This window comes from Arvicola amphibius, chromosome 12 (assembly GCF_903992535.2).
Source record: "Arvicola amphibius chromosome 12, mArvAmp1.2, whole genome shotgun sequence".
Taxonomy (NCBI): domain Eukaryota; kingdom Metazoa; phylum Chordata; class Mammalia; order Rodentia; family Cricetidae; genus Arvicola; species Arvicola amphibius.
Window position 1 is genome coordinate 83,465,695 of NC_052058.2, and position 14,129 is coordinate 83,479,823.

Below are 14,129 nucleotides of genomic sequence, written 5' to 3' on the forward strand. Positions count from 1 at the left end.
CCTGGCCCATCTGATAGACCAGCCCTTAGGTGGGTGGAGTAGACAGAACAGGAAGAAGGAAGTGAGGTAGATGGCTCAGTCAGATGTCACGCCTCTCTTAAGTTAGGCAGACCGCCGTGCCTCTCCTCAGAGAGATGCCAGATGCGATGAAGCCAGCCATCAGGTCAGACATGCTGAATCTTTCCTGGTAAGACACCACTTTGTGGTGTTACACAGATTATTCGATATGGGTTAGTCAAGATGTGAGTAAGAGGCTGAAAATAATGGGCTAGGCAGTGTTTAAAATCTGCTTTCATGACTTTAAGCTTTGAAAGAATTATTGAGCCCAACACCAACGCAGACCAAGCCTCCTCAGAATAGTTAAATATTACCAACAAACATTTGCGCATATTCTAGTCAACACTTAGAGGACAAGACGTTACAAAATGTCTTATTCATTCTGAGACCTCAATAACCTAGTATTTCCTTCCGATTAAACCCTAGCTCAACACATAACTTGATACCTAATTCAAATTACAAATGAATATTTAACAAACCACACCACGTTTTGTATTTTAGCATCTCTTCCCTTGCTGGCACATAGGTGAGAAATGGCTGGTGATATATTGTCCCACTGCCTGATGCCCCAGTGAGAACAAGCTGTTTTCACCTTGATGTGGCCTTTAAAATAAATTAATTTGTTAACATTTTAAAATTCAGCGCAACAGATGACATAAAGCATTTATAAGACAGTTTATGATCCAGCCAACCATGCTCTGATCCAATAATATTTATTAAAACATTTTAGCTGGCTAATCAGTTCATGGCCAAGATTTGAAGATGTTTGTTCTCCATGTTGAGTCGGGATCTAAATGGTACTAATGGTACCATAAAGATGTTATATGGCATTAATATAACCCGAGTATTAAAAATATAATGAATTTGCTATTTATGAACCATTAAGTTTTGCCTCACCCCCAGAATAAATTTTATGTCATTACGGACCTATTAATACACCATCTCTGTTTTTCTATCATCCTAATTCCATCCACCATCCCTGGGGTGTCTTCCTACAGATGAATGAAGGGAAGGCAGAGGTTTCCTTTGTTTTTATTTCAGATACTGCTTATCATAATCCAAGACAGAAAGCAATGCTTTTTCTGTTGTAAGGTGTTCGTTTATGGTTCCTACCTTAGCAGATCAGGTAACACCAGGGCCACCTCCCCCTACCTTCATGTCGTCATAGACCATTCCAGAAGCTTAGCTTCTCCAAAAGTGGAAGCATGAAAGAAAAATTGTCTCTGCACCGCAATGGATGCCAGAGATTCCAGCACTGGGGAGGCTGAAAAGGAACAGCTCAAGTTCAGGGCCGACCTGTGCTACCTAGCAAGATCTTAAAAGAGAGAGAGAGACAGAAACAGTGACTCGGAGAGAGGAGAGAGAGAGAGAGAGAGAGAGAGAGAGAGAGAGAGAGAGAGAGAGAGAGAGACAGAGAGACAGAGAGAGAGAGAGGAGAGAGAGAGACAGAGAGAGAGAGAGAGAGAGACAGAGAGAGAGAGAGACAGAGAGAGACACGGAGAGGAGAGACAGAGAGATGGGTGCGGTGTGGGGAAGGAGGGAGACCATTCATTTCTCTGGTCCAGAAGGGAGACCTTAGATTTCTTTAACTATACAGACTCTGAGCCATAACAGAGACAATGCCTAGCTATAAATGTGCCTATCTTCATGGGATGTTACATAGCTCTCAACAATCCTGTTTGGGTCTAGGGTGGCACAGTAATAAAATGCTTCACTTAAAAAACGCAAGGCCCCCAGAGTCAATATGCCACTATGTACACATGTACGTAAATATAATTCTATTTAAGATTGGAGCAAATGCTGTATATAATATGATACAATGCTATAAGGGAAAGAAAACTCACATGAGAAACTGCATCCAGTGAATGAGGAAACTTGTGTGGAGAGAAATCCTAAAATAGAAAACGATGACAAAACCAGAAATTCTGGATGGTTCTATCGTGCTGTCTATAAAATTAAACGTGTAGTGCATTAAATCATTTAAAGCCAAATATCTTTCAAGACTAGATGGAAAGTGTGCCAGCTTAGCGTGTACATTGCCCGCCATGTCTGGCAATATGCTGATTTGCTGGTGGGGTTTCTGTGTGACCATCATACATATCAATGCCTCTGTCCAGAGTGGAAGTAGAAAAGTCACCAGATCAGAGACAGACCACAAATTAGTTGGCAGATGTTGGGCAATCGTTTTTTTTTTTTTTTAACCTTGGAGTCACTATTTTTATTTTTGTAACTGAATGTGCATAATAGGTGCTTTGCCTGATCATTATGTCAGAACACCATGTGTGTGCTTGGTACCCTAGCAGGGCTGGAGAGGGTGTCAGATCCCCTGGAACTGAAGTTCAGGTGGCTGGCTCTAAGCTGCCATGTGGGTGCTGGGAACTGAACCCGGGTTCTCTGCGAGAACAGCAAGGGCTCTTAACCACGGAGCCATCTCCCCAGCCCACGGCAGACAATCTTGATGATCTTGGGATCATTCAGCTCCCATTTGCTGCTTGGGTGGCATTTCTTCCTCAGTCACTTTCTGTCCCTTTGTCTCTCTGCCCCTGGGCTCTTTGGCATCTGCAGAGCTGAGGGCTGACACCGCAGTTTTGGGTGACTTCTGTCCTCTGTGGTCTTTCTTCAAAGTTTTTCTTTTTTCTTTTCTAATTTTAAAAAATTGGTGTGTGTGTGTGTGTACGCACACACACACATGCATGTGCACACACATGTATGCGAGCTTGCTCATGTGCGAGTGTTATGCATATTATGTGCACAGGTGTTACAGGAGGCCAAAGTTCCCTGCCCTCTCACTCTCTTACCCTGTCTCTCCCTGGACCCGGGACTATACTGTCCTCCAGCAAGCCCCAGCTATCTTCCTGTTTCTGCCACCTCACCCCACAAGCATTTGGAGGGGTGATTTATCCATGCACTCAACCATATCCAGCTTTTAAATTGGGTTCTAGGGTTTTGAACCCAAACCCTCAGACTACAGCAAGTGCTCCTCTGCACTCCCCAGCCCCTCTTCGAGGGACTTCTCAGCTCCACCCTATGTTTATATCTAATATATTCCCTCTGTTTATGAGGGAATGACAGAAGTGGGGGCAGAGGGAGGGAAGGAAGGACCGGGTGTGGTTCAGACTTTTCTTACACAGAAATGGAGGCCCACTGAGCTGACACTAGTACAGTCTCGACATCTTGGCTTCAGTGTCTCGGGCCTTCCTTGGTGTCTGGACTTGGTGACTACAAGGCAGCAGAGGACAGGTACAGGTGACATTCTCCAGAGTATTCAGGAAAATATTGAAATGGCACCTGCAACAGCCATCTCTAGGAGCCCTGGCCAGCGCACTCTACAAAACCAGAGCTTCTGGTTTTCTTTTTTCTTGCCTGTGAAGGAAGTCAGGCTCACCCCAAACTGAAGAGTTTCTCTTTGATTCTGTCAACCTTTGAAGCTCAAACCTCTTTAACAAAGGGATCCTCCCATCTAAAGACCAAACCAATGGCAGACATTAGTGGTAAAGTCGGTTCTTTTTCACAAGTTCTTGTAGACTTGGTGAGCAAAAGACAGATAAAAAAAAAAAATACGAGAACAAAAATACCTGCCTGGTCACAGTTGGCCAGACCCAGTGATGGCCGGATAGCATCTATTTCCCTTCCAGCACTACAGTCTCCCATCAGAAAGACGACCTCCCACGCAGCAGAAAGCCCTCCTAAGCTGTGTTGCAGGGCCCAACTGTCACTCGGGGCCCAGTGCTTAGTTACCCTATATCCATCTTGTGTCTTGCAAGGGACCATGACAAGTTTTGACAAGGGGGTGGGGTTCCTATGAACATCTGCCCTGAGGAAAGGGATATTTTCAAGTTTGGCACCCGGAACCCACTTCTTTCAGAGAATGTCGGGGTTCTAAGTCACCCAGAAGTGTCAACCCCAGGTTATAAGGGCCTGGACCAAACCCAAATTTCTAAATTTCTTGTTACCTAAGGAGCTACCAAAAAAAAAAAAAAAAAAAAAAAAGCAGAAATGGTAAAGGAACTGGTCATCTTGTCATCTCTCCCCCTGCTAATGGGCAAATGTTCCAAGTCCCTTTTGTCTATCCTGGAAACTTGGCCACCTTCCTTTTATGAGACAGCCAGAACACTTGAGAAGTTGAAGCCGCTGGATTACAGAAAGGAATTTCTTTCTTCTTTCTTTTCAAGATTTATTTCTGTATACAGTGTTCTGCCTACATGTATGCCTGAAGGCCGGAAGAGGGCACTAGATCTCATTACAGATGGTTGTGAGCCACCATGTGGATGCTGGGAATTGAACTCAAGACCTTTGGAAGAACAGTCAGTGCTCTTAACCTCTGAGCCACCTTTCCAGTCCCATAAAGAAATTTCTAAGCATCTTTACAAACACCTAGCTGCCTCTAGTTCCATCCTCTGGGTATGGATGACACGCTGTTGTGTCATGAGCCACAGAGGTTTGCAGCAGAGAGCTCCTTTTAAATCATAACCAAGATTTAGACTATTAGGTTACAATTTTATTTTAAAAGTCACTGAGTTCGTGTAAACTGCATGGGGCGATACTTCCTTTTCGTTTGCTTTTCAGAGTGTATGAAGAAGAGGGAGAGAGGATCATTGCGTATCATTGAGTTCATGTAGAAAGGACACCACGGGCTTTGTGTTTGACAGACAGCTCTTTTGACCCCTGTCGGGAGAGGCGTTGGTAAAGCCTCACGCGGCCACACCGTGAGCCCCGTTTTTCCACGCAGCTCTGAGAAGGAAGAAAACAAAACCAATTCCACCCTGAGGTGCAGACAAAGAAGACCCTCCCCAAGGAGCCCGCATGATAAGTGACCCCAGAGAACATCCCTGCGATCAGTCAGAGAGGCAGGCAAGTTATTAGCTTAGCCCTGAACCTCCCACTTAATGGAGGACCAGCGGTGAGGGTTAACAGACCCTGGCTGCGGTGACAAGCCTGGGACCTGCTCGAGGAAATCCAATTGAAAAGCAGCCAAGAGGAACAACGAGCCAGAAACAGATGTTCCGGCCACCGGGATGTGCACACATTTAACCTGAACGTGTGGCTGGAGAAATAAGGCCAAGAGTGTTCGCTCTCGACACAGCAGCGTCACCTCTTCCCCTATGGAGAGACTGTCAAGTTCGATTATAACCATCACATTTATTTTGTCAAAATTTTAGCAGTTTCTTTAAAAGAAGATGTCAAACTGATAATAACAGCTATTAAAGGAATTCCAGATACCTGATATATCTACTGGATTTTACTAAAACATTTCCGTAAAGTCACATACTCTTATGCTACAGTTTCACAGTAATTGAAGATTTATCAAAAAAAAAAAAAAAAAAAAAAGGCCAGCCAAAGTTCAAACAGCTTGTGTAGCCATTCTGTGCCCGGTCACCGCTGAATTAAAATATCTTAAGGAGATACATTTGTGTCAGTTCTCTTTGGTCACTTCTTATCACTAAAAGCAGGGAGGGTACGCTGGTAGATGCTAACAGAGATTCCCAAACCAGCTTCACAAGTCCGTTACTATGGATCTGGATAGACAGATCGCCGAACCTCAGCAATCTGTCCGTCACTCTCGTTAGGAACGAGTCTCTGGGGCAGGGCTCCGCTGCTCTGTAGCCGGCTTTGGAAGAGGCCTACTGGCTCACTTATTCAAGGAAGAGAAACTCACACACTCAATGGACTCTAAGGAGGTCTTATCTGGAACAGCAGTGTGCTTATGAGACAATGAACACGGGAGGAAGAGTGTACATATTAACACAGGATCCGCAGGAGCCAGGTGACCCTCCGTGCCCGCATCACCGTGTGCACCTCACGCGGAACTGTGCGCTCACGCTTCGCCTGCACTTTGTTTTTATTGGCAGGTTGAATTCGGCAGGTTTAATCAGAGCCTTTCTGGGGTCACCGAGCTTTATCTGCTTTTGGATATCTGAATCCGTCATTCCGCAAGAAGAAAGTAGAGGAACGAGCCCGGGTCCTGCGCCATCGAGACATACTGGAGGTATTTATGAGCAGGGCGAGCTTGAGGGATGTTCGCATTTAAAATCCAAGAACAGCAGCAAAAATAAATTAACCAGAAGATCTATTGTTAATTTGCACACGAATCCCTTACAAGCAAGGTAAAACGGTTCAGTAAATTATGGATTTACAAATAAACAGGATTCTAGGACCTTGGAAAGCACTTTGATTGGAATATAGATCCATTTTTCCTCAAAAACAAATTTCTACTCCAGCTGCAGGCAGAAGGAACATAAACCGAATCCCTCTGAACCCTGGAAGGGACTCTTCCCCAGTGAGGCAAGCAACTGGGTGATGGCTCACTGGAGCTGAGTACTTGCCACAAACTGGGGTGGGGGGGCGAGACCGCTTTCTAACTGCACCCCGGAATTCCACACCATCACCAACCACAGGCTAATAGCACCTGTCTTCCTGCTGTCATAAAGGGAGGATTGGCAGAGACAAGTCATAAATCTTCCCCAACAGTATTGTGCTATTGTTCTCACAGACAAAGGGCAGGGCTCACTTCTCTGCAAATTTTAAACATTGTTCTAAAGGATTGGGCTTGTGTTTGCTTTGCGGCTGCAATGAGATTAGCAGGCAACACCTTTCTTTCTTGACTCGAAGCTTCTATTCTTCACAAGTTTGAGGGATAGTGGTGGAGCTTACACATGCTAGACCATGCTAAGTTCCAAATACACGCTGACTTTTCAGAGATGCACAGAAGGGAAAGCCACACCCTCTTTTTGATCATTAAATAACCAGTGCATTGGTCTGAAACACCTCCAATCAGTTAAGGTGGCTGCTCAGAGACTAAGCGGGGAGAACTACAACGGGCTGGAGAGATGGCTTAGAGGTTAAGAGCACTGGCTGCTCTTCCAGAGGTCCTGAGTTCAATTCCCAGCAACCACATGGTGGCTCACAACCATCTGTACTGAGATCCAGCGTGCTCCTCTGGCATGCGGGCATACATGGAGGCAGAATGTTGTAGACATAATAAATAAATAAATCTTTTTTTTTTTTTTTTTTGGTTTTTTGAGACAGGGTTTCTCTGCAGCTTTAGAGCCTGTCCTGGAGCTAGCTCTTATAGACCAGGCTGGTCTCGAACTCACAGAGATCCGCCTGCCTCTGCCTCCCGAGTGCTGGGATTAAAGGCGTGCGCCACCACCGCCCGGCAAATAAATAAATCTTTAAAAAAAAAATTAAAAAAAAAAAGAACGTGAGCAAAAGTAACTGGTCTCGGGGCAGGGGACTCAGTGATAAGAATCCCTGCTGTACAGGCATAAGGACTCGAGTTCAAATCCCAGCACTCATGTAAAAAGCTAGATGTGTTCGTACCCGCAGCTCTGGGGTAGGACTGAGAGAAGGAGGATCAGTGGGGCTTGCTGGCTGCCAGTCCAGCTCCAGGTTCAGGCAGGGACCCTGTCTTAAGGGATTGGATGGGTAGTGATAGAACAGGACACCCGTAGCCTCTGTACATACCACGTGTGCCGACACCACACACATGCTGAAAAAGAAAATAATAATAAATCATTCAAAAGCTAGGGTAATTAAAAAAAAGAATAGCTGACAAGTTTATTTTATGGTAACTACATCTAAACACTCATGTAAAAATATTCCAGGAAAGAAGATAAAACTATTTTGTCCCTCTGGAGGCACAGGCTTCTATCTTGAGTTCGAGGCTAGCCTGGACTGCATAGTGAGAATCTGTCTCAAAAGCATAAGACAAAATAACAAACAAACAAACAAACAAACCAAAAGCAATACTGGTTTTCAGTGAGAAACCATTTGTCTAATACAGACAGAGCTCTGGGTTTATGCTATTTTATTTTAAGGTGTGTTGCTTTTGTTTATGCTGCATTTGTTTAACTCCATGAAACTGATTCTTTGCCTGTCTAAAACACCTGATGGTCTAAAAAAAGCTGAACAGCCAATACCAAGGCAGGAGCAAGGATCGGCGGGGCTGGCAGGAGAAAAAGAATCAAGGAAGAGGAGGAGCAGCAAAAGAACCACAGGAGGAGGACCTCAGGGGCCAGCCACATAGCCAGCTATGCAGCCAGCCAGCCACGCAACCACCCAGCTACCCAGCCAGCCACATTGCCACGCAGCCAGCCATGCAACCACCCATCCAAACACGGAGTAAGAAGGAAAGTAATACATAAAGAAGTAATAAAAGGTAGTAGTATGTTATCCATCCATTAAAGAAGTTAAAAGGGGATGTTTTAATTACCTTGACAGAAAGCTGCCATAATTACAATTTGAAAATGAGAATAAGTAAGACTGTTTCAAAACTACTAAAAAACTATTCATATCCAAAATTATAGGGCAATTAAGAAGACAGCCCATTTTGATCAAGGATGGTGAGTTAAAGTTGTATAAAAGTTTCTCATTATATTTATCAACTTTCAAAAAAAAACCCTCATACAAAACTCAATGGCAGAGAGATTTTCTCTGTATTTGAAAATAAGATCAATAGAAATAAGACGAACTCAATTGATGGATTTTCCTTTCACCAATTCCATGAAATTTCTCAATGATGTCAGGCGAAGATTCCTGTTTACCTCATTTCTGTTTCTGTTTTCACTTCAGATTTGTCAAATAAAATAAAGAATAAAGTCTGGCATGCAAATTTGTTTATATGTCTAAATAAAAAGATGTTAAGCATCAAAAGAATAAAGAGAAGAAGAAGAGGAGGAGGAGGAGGAGGAGGAGGAGGAGGAGGAGGAGGAGGAGGAGGAGAAGGAAGAAGTAATAAAAGAAAAAGTCCAGAGGCAAAGATAGTAGGGATAATTAAGAAAAACTGGCTAGCAACACGTCAAAGTAAGGCCAGGTGTTCCTAACTAAAAATAAGCCTCTGTGTGATTTATTTGGGAGCTGCATAGTGGGTTCCCCTAAAAGCCAAAAGAGTAAGAGTAAAAATATTATACACCACCCAAGCTCCTCAAAACACAAAACAAAGCCATTTCCACCTCTCTGAATAGTAAATAACCTTCTTTTCTAGATACATAATTCATGTATGAACTCAGCAATCACATCAGTCGTTTTAGAATAGGGAGTTTGCCGTGCTGTGGTCGGGAATATTTTCCATCATGAGCTTTTATATAAATGACGCTAAGCATTTTATAATATTAACATATTAACACAGAACCTATATAATTGCTAAATGTACTAGATGCTTCTCAAATTCAGCTAACTTTTTGTTTGGTTGTTTGGTTGGGTTTTCTTGAGACAGGGTTTCTTTGTGTAACAGTTCTGGCTGTCCAGGAACTCACTTTGTAGATCAGGCTGGCCCCAGAGATCCTTCTGCCTCTGCCTCTCACTTAACCTTTCAAAAGGTTTATTTTTTAATTTTCATTTGTGTGTGTTCATGATGTGACATGTATACAGGGACTCACAGAGGCCAGAAGAGAGCATCAGGTCCTCTGGAGATGGAGATACAGGCAGTTGTGAGCCTGTCCACTTGGGTGCAGGGAATCAAACGCAGGTCCTTTGGCAGAGCAGCAAATGCTTTTAAGCCCTAAGCCATCTCTCTTGCTTGCCTCCGCTGATCCATTGAAACTAACATCAGGCCCAGAGCTTGGCTACAACCTAGTGTAATGTGGTTAGGGATACTTTTACAATTTAAGAAAAAAGTTTTTAAGTTTTGTGGTTTTTTTTTCTTTTACTTTATATATTGAGTGTTTTAGACCTAAAAATATTTATTTTATGTATGTGGATGTTTTGTCTGTGTGCCACATGTGTACCTGGTGCCTGTGAAGGACAGAAAATGGTACAGAATCTTCTGGAACTAAAGATAGAGATTGTGAGCTATCACATGGGTGTTAGGAATCAAACCCAAGTCCAGTATAGTAGCGTATGCCTGCTTTTAATCCATGCCCTCAGGAGGCAGAGGCAGGTGCATCTATGTGAGTTCGAGGCCAGCCTGGTCTACATAGTAAGTTCCAGGACAACCAGAGCTACATAGAGAGACCCTGTCTCGAAAAAACCAAAAAGGGAAAGGAAAAAGTGAAGTTAGTGATTAGATAGTGTGGCTGGCTCCACGCACCCTGCAGATCTGCTGTCAGGCAGTGTAGCAGGCCCTCAGGAGCTCACAGCCTGGGTTAGATATCCCCACTGTGAGCCATCTCTGGAAGGCGGGTTGATGGGTGGATTTACTTCTCAACTAAGCAGGTATCTGGGGCTGACTGGTGGCCCAGCTAAACCAGTGGTCTGGCTAACCCGGTTAGCTTGGTATATCTAGAGAGGTCAATGATTAGATGTTGCTGTTAAACTGTTGCAGGAAATAAGGCTGTAGGTGCTGCTTTAATTTTTATATTACAAGGCCAGAAAATGAGAGACACAGAGCAGAAGTAAATCTCAGAAGACATCAGCTGCTCGAGGCTTGTTCCCATCATGGACTTAATCAGCTTCCAACACAGAACTGCAGGGTATGGAGGTGGTGCCTCTGGTACCCTTTGAGTCTATTGACTTGCAGTATGAAAACACGTGAAACCAGGCTTGGAGGTGGCTCAGCTTGGGCACTAAATAACCTTTCTGTCACGATGCCCGACAAGAATGAATACATTAAACTGAAAATGTAAACTGACACAATTTGTGCACATCCAAGTGTGCACAAGTATGTGTGCACACTAAGTATGTGTGCACAGGGCTAAACCAAAGGCTGGATCAGTAGTTCATTTGCAGCATCGTCATAATAAATGAACTACTCAAGGAAAGTGAGTGTGTGTGTGTGTGTGTGTGTGTGTGTGTATGTGTGTGTGTGTGTGTAGCTACAGAGTACAAGGCTGGCCAAGGAGGGAAACTATTAATAAATCACGGGTACCCTCTCATTGGCTACTTCTGAACTTTTCTTAATATACAATATAATTTTTACTGCAAAATACAATCAATTGACTTCTGTTATCATTTCACAATTTTTACTTCAAAACATATTCTCTACTTTGTCTTGTTTTTGTTTTTCAAGACAAGATTTCTCTGTGTAACAGCCCTAGCTGTCGGGAACTAGCTCTTGTAGACCAAGCTGGCCTTGAACTCACAGAGATCCACTTGCCTCTGTCTCAGGAGATTGCTAGGATTAAAGGCTTGTGCCACCACTGCCCAGCTAACATATTCTCTATTAAAATTATAAAATTAAGAGCTGGCAAGATGGCTTAGTGGCTAAGAGCACTTGCTGCTTTTACAGAGGATCTAGGTTAAATTCCTATAACTTTTCTCTTTTGCATGTGCGGAGGGGGTTGCGGGGGGGGGTGGTTTGGGTTCCCCAGACATGGTCTCACTATGTGGCTTTGAACAGGCTAAACAAGAGTCTTGCAACAACTTAACAGTAGGGATAAACACTAAGAATTAAGTGATTTCACCATTGTGCAAATGTTACAAAGTCTATGGAAACTAGTAAGGCTGCAAAATCACTCAGAATACAGTCTTGAAGGACTGCCTGTATGAGGTCTCTGTTGACCAAAAGTGTCCTTATGAGATGCATGACAGTAGCCGGATTAAGTCGGCCAGTATTCCAGCTGGGGTAGAGCCGGATCTCGTGTAGACTCCAGTGGAGCCGGCTTTCACAAAAGCAGGCATTCTCCTTAGCACCTGGCAGCAGGTGCTGCCTCTCAGTGCAGTGGCCGGGACCTGCTCATCCTATCCCAAACTCCCCTCTAGAGACCTGGTCCATATTCGTCTGCTTGGACAGGCAGAGTCCTAGCTGGTGCAAAGGAACTGACTGACAGCCAAGATAGTCTTGTGAAATACAGAGAAAGGTACCGCACTAGAGGGTCCTAAAGACGGAACTAGGACCTTAGTCTAACTTAGGACCTTAGCATCTAGGGGCAGGTTGCCTGCAAGACACAGCCTTCCCACAGCTGGGCTCCTTGCATAGCCAATCCGTGCGTGCTCTCTCTCTCTCTCTCTCTCTCTCTCTCTCTCTCTCTCTCTCTCTCTCTCTCTCTCTCTCTCTCTCTCACACAGACCCATTCTCGCACCTTCTCTGTTCTGGGTATCTCTGCACAATCGCCCCGTGCTTCTTTCATGTCCTCAGCAAACACACACACACACACACACACACACACACACAAAGCAGAAAAATCATTCTCCACTATGGGCTGCTTTTTGGAAGTTTCCATTGTCCAAAACTTCTCCAGTAAAGAAACATTGTTTTCAAAATCATAAGGGAAAAAGTGGTAAAAATGTCAAAGTTTTCCAGCCTAGGAAAATAGAAATCATTATGACTTTTTGTGTGTGTGTGTGTGGAGGCGGAGCTAGGAGTGACTGTTTCGTCCTGATCTTATGTATGTCCAAGTAATCTAGTGTGAGGAGTTATTTTTAAAGAAAACCAAACCAAACCATGGAGAAAATGGGTTTTGAATGATGAGGAGCAGTTTCAAAGCCCCAAGCAGAAGGAAAGCCTGAAGAGAGATGGGAAAGGGACGTGGAGATGGAGGAGGCCAGATTGGTCCCCTTCCTCTCCTCCTCCTCCTCCTCCTCCTCCTCCTCCTCCTCCTCCTCCTCCTCCTCCTCCTCTTCCTCCTCCTTCTCCACCTCTAAGACCCAGCCAACACAAGACTGTTTTCACTGTCCGTTGCTATTGTGGGTTATAAATGCAAACCCTTCTATCATGGAAAGGGAAGAATATACAAAACAAAGGCTGTTTAGGTCAGAACTCCCGCTACCACCAGAGTTTCAGCTCCTGCTGGGTAGATCTGCTGCTGAGCGGTGGAGGCAGGCGGAAGTCACAGCACCCTCCCGTTAAGGCGCGTGAGGCTGGGGCTGCCTGTGGGTGGTTGCCACTTTTCATATGATTTCCACTTTTTATTTTCTTATAAAAGATACTGTGAATTTACTGCTGAGCCTGTGCGCGGCACCTTTCTTAGGAGAAAATTACTTCAGGAGGATCTGCTTGCACAAGCGTAAACTGTGTGGCTCTCTGAACATCGGAGGAAACACATCAGACTCCATATGCTGATTCGGCTCTTTTGAGTTACCTGCTCGGAGAACTCGGGCTGTCATTGTTTTCCCGCATGCCGTGTTCCTCGTATTTTTGCTCATTCACATCATCAATGTGTTACTGAGGGGTCCCTAAATGCACTTGACTGCACTAGGCACCACCAAGGACACAGAGGAGGCTGGTAAAGGGTCTTTGCATTAGAAAGGTTTACAGTCTCGTGCTGGGCACAGCAGAGAAAAACATCCTCTGGTTGTTTGGGGGGGGGGGGGGGAAGGAACACTTCAAATGGAGAAAACAGCAAGTGCAAGGGCCGGAGGAGGCAAAGAGCAAGGCCAACAAAGCTGGGAAGCAGTGGGGAGAGCCAGACAGGACGAAGTCTGTGAGGCTGGAAGGACTTGAACTGTGCTCAGTGTGTGGAGGAGTCATTCGAATCTTTCTTTGAGCAAGGAAAAGTGGATTTGGGGACTTTCTGTTGTTTTTGTTTTGTTGTGGCAGGGTCTCACTAAGTAGACTAGGCTGGCCTTGAACTCACAGAGCTCTGCCTGCTTTTGTTGAGTTTAAAGATGTGCACCACCATGCTTGAATTGTTCTTTTTATTTTATTTGTTTAATTAATTTATTTATTTTGGTTTTTCAAGACAGGGGTTTCTTTGTAGCCTTAGCTGTCCTGCAACTCTCTCTGTAGACCAGGCTGGCCTTGAGCTCACAGAGACCCTGCCTCTGCCTCCCGAGTGCTGGGATCAAAGGTGTGCGCCATCACCACCCGGCTTGTTTTTCATTTTTTTGTTTGTAGCTCTTCTTATTGGTGAAGTAGGCTCAGAGAAGCACTGAGGGCAGTTAACAGGCTAACCATAGTCACTAGGACACATGAAGGTCACTGAGGTACACGGAAGCTGGAAGTCCCAGAGCCCCGGGATCTGGTCCTGATCATCAGCCAGCACGGAGAAGATGGACAAGCTAATATTCACCTCTAGAGCCACCTCAAGTCTGAGGCCAGGGAACTCACTCTAAGCTTTAGGGTTGCTAAGAAGCTGTATTGCTCTAAGACTTCACCGCCACCTAAGACTGTTCCCTTCAACCTAGAAATGTTCGCAGAGCCCAGCAGCTGGAATCCACAGCCTAAAACAGCGTGGCTTCCGGCTGAGAGCGCCAAG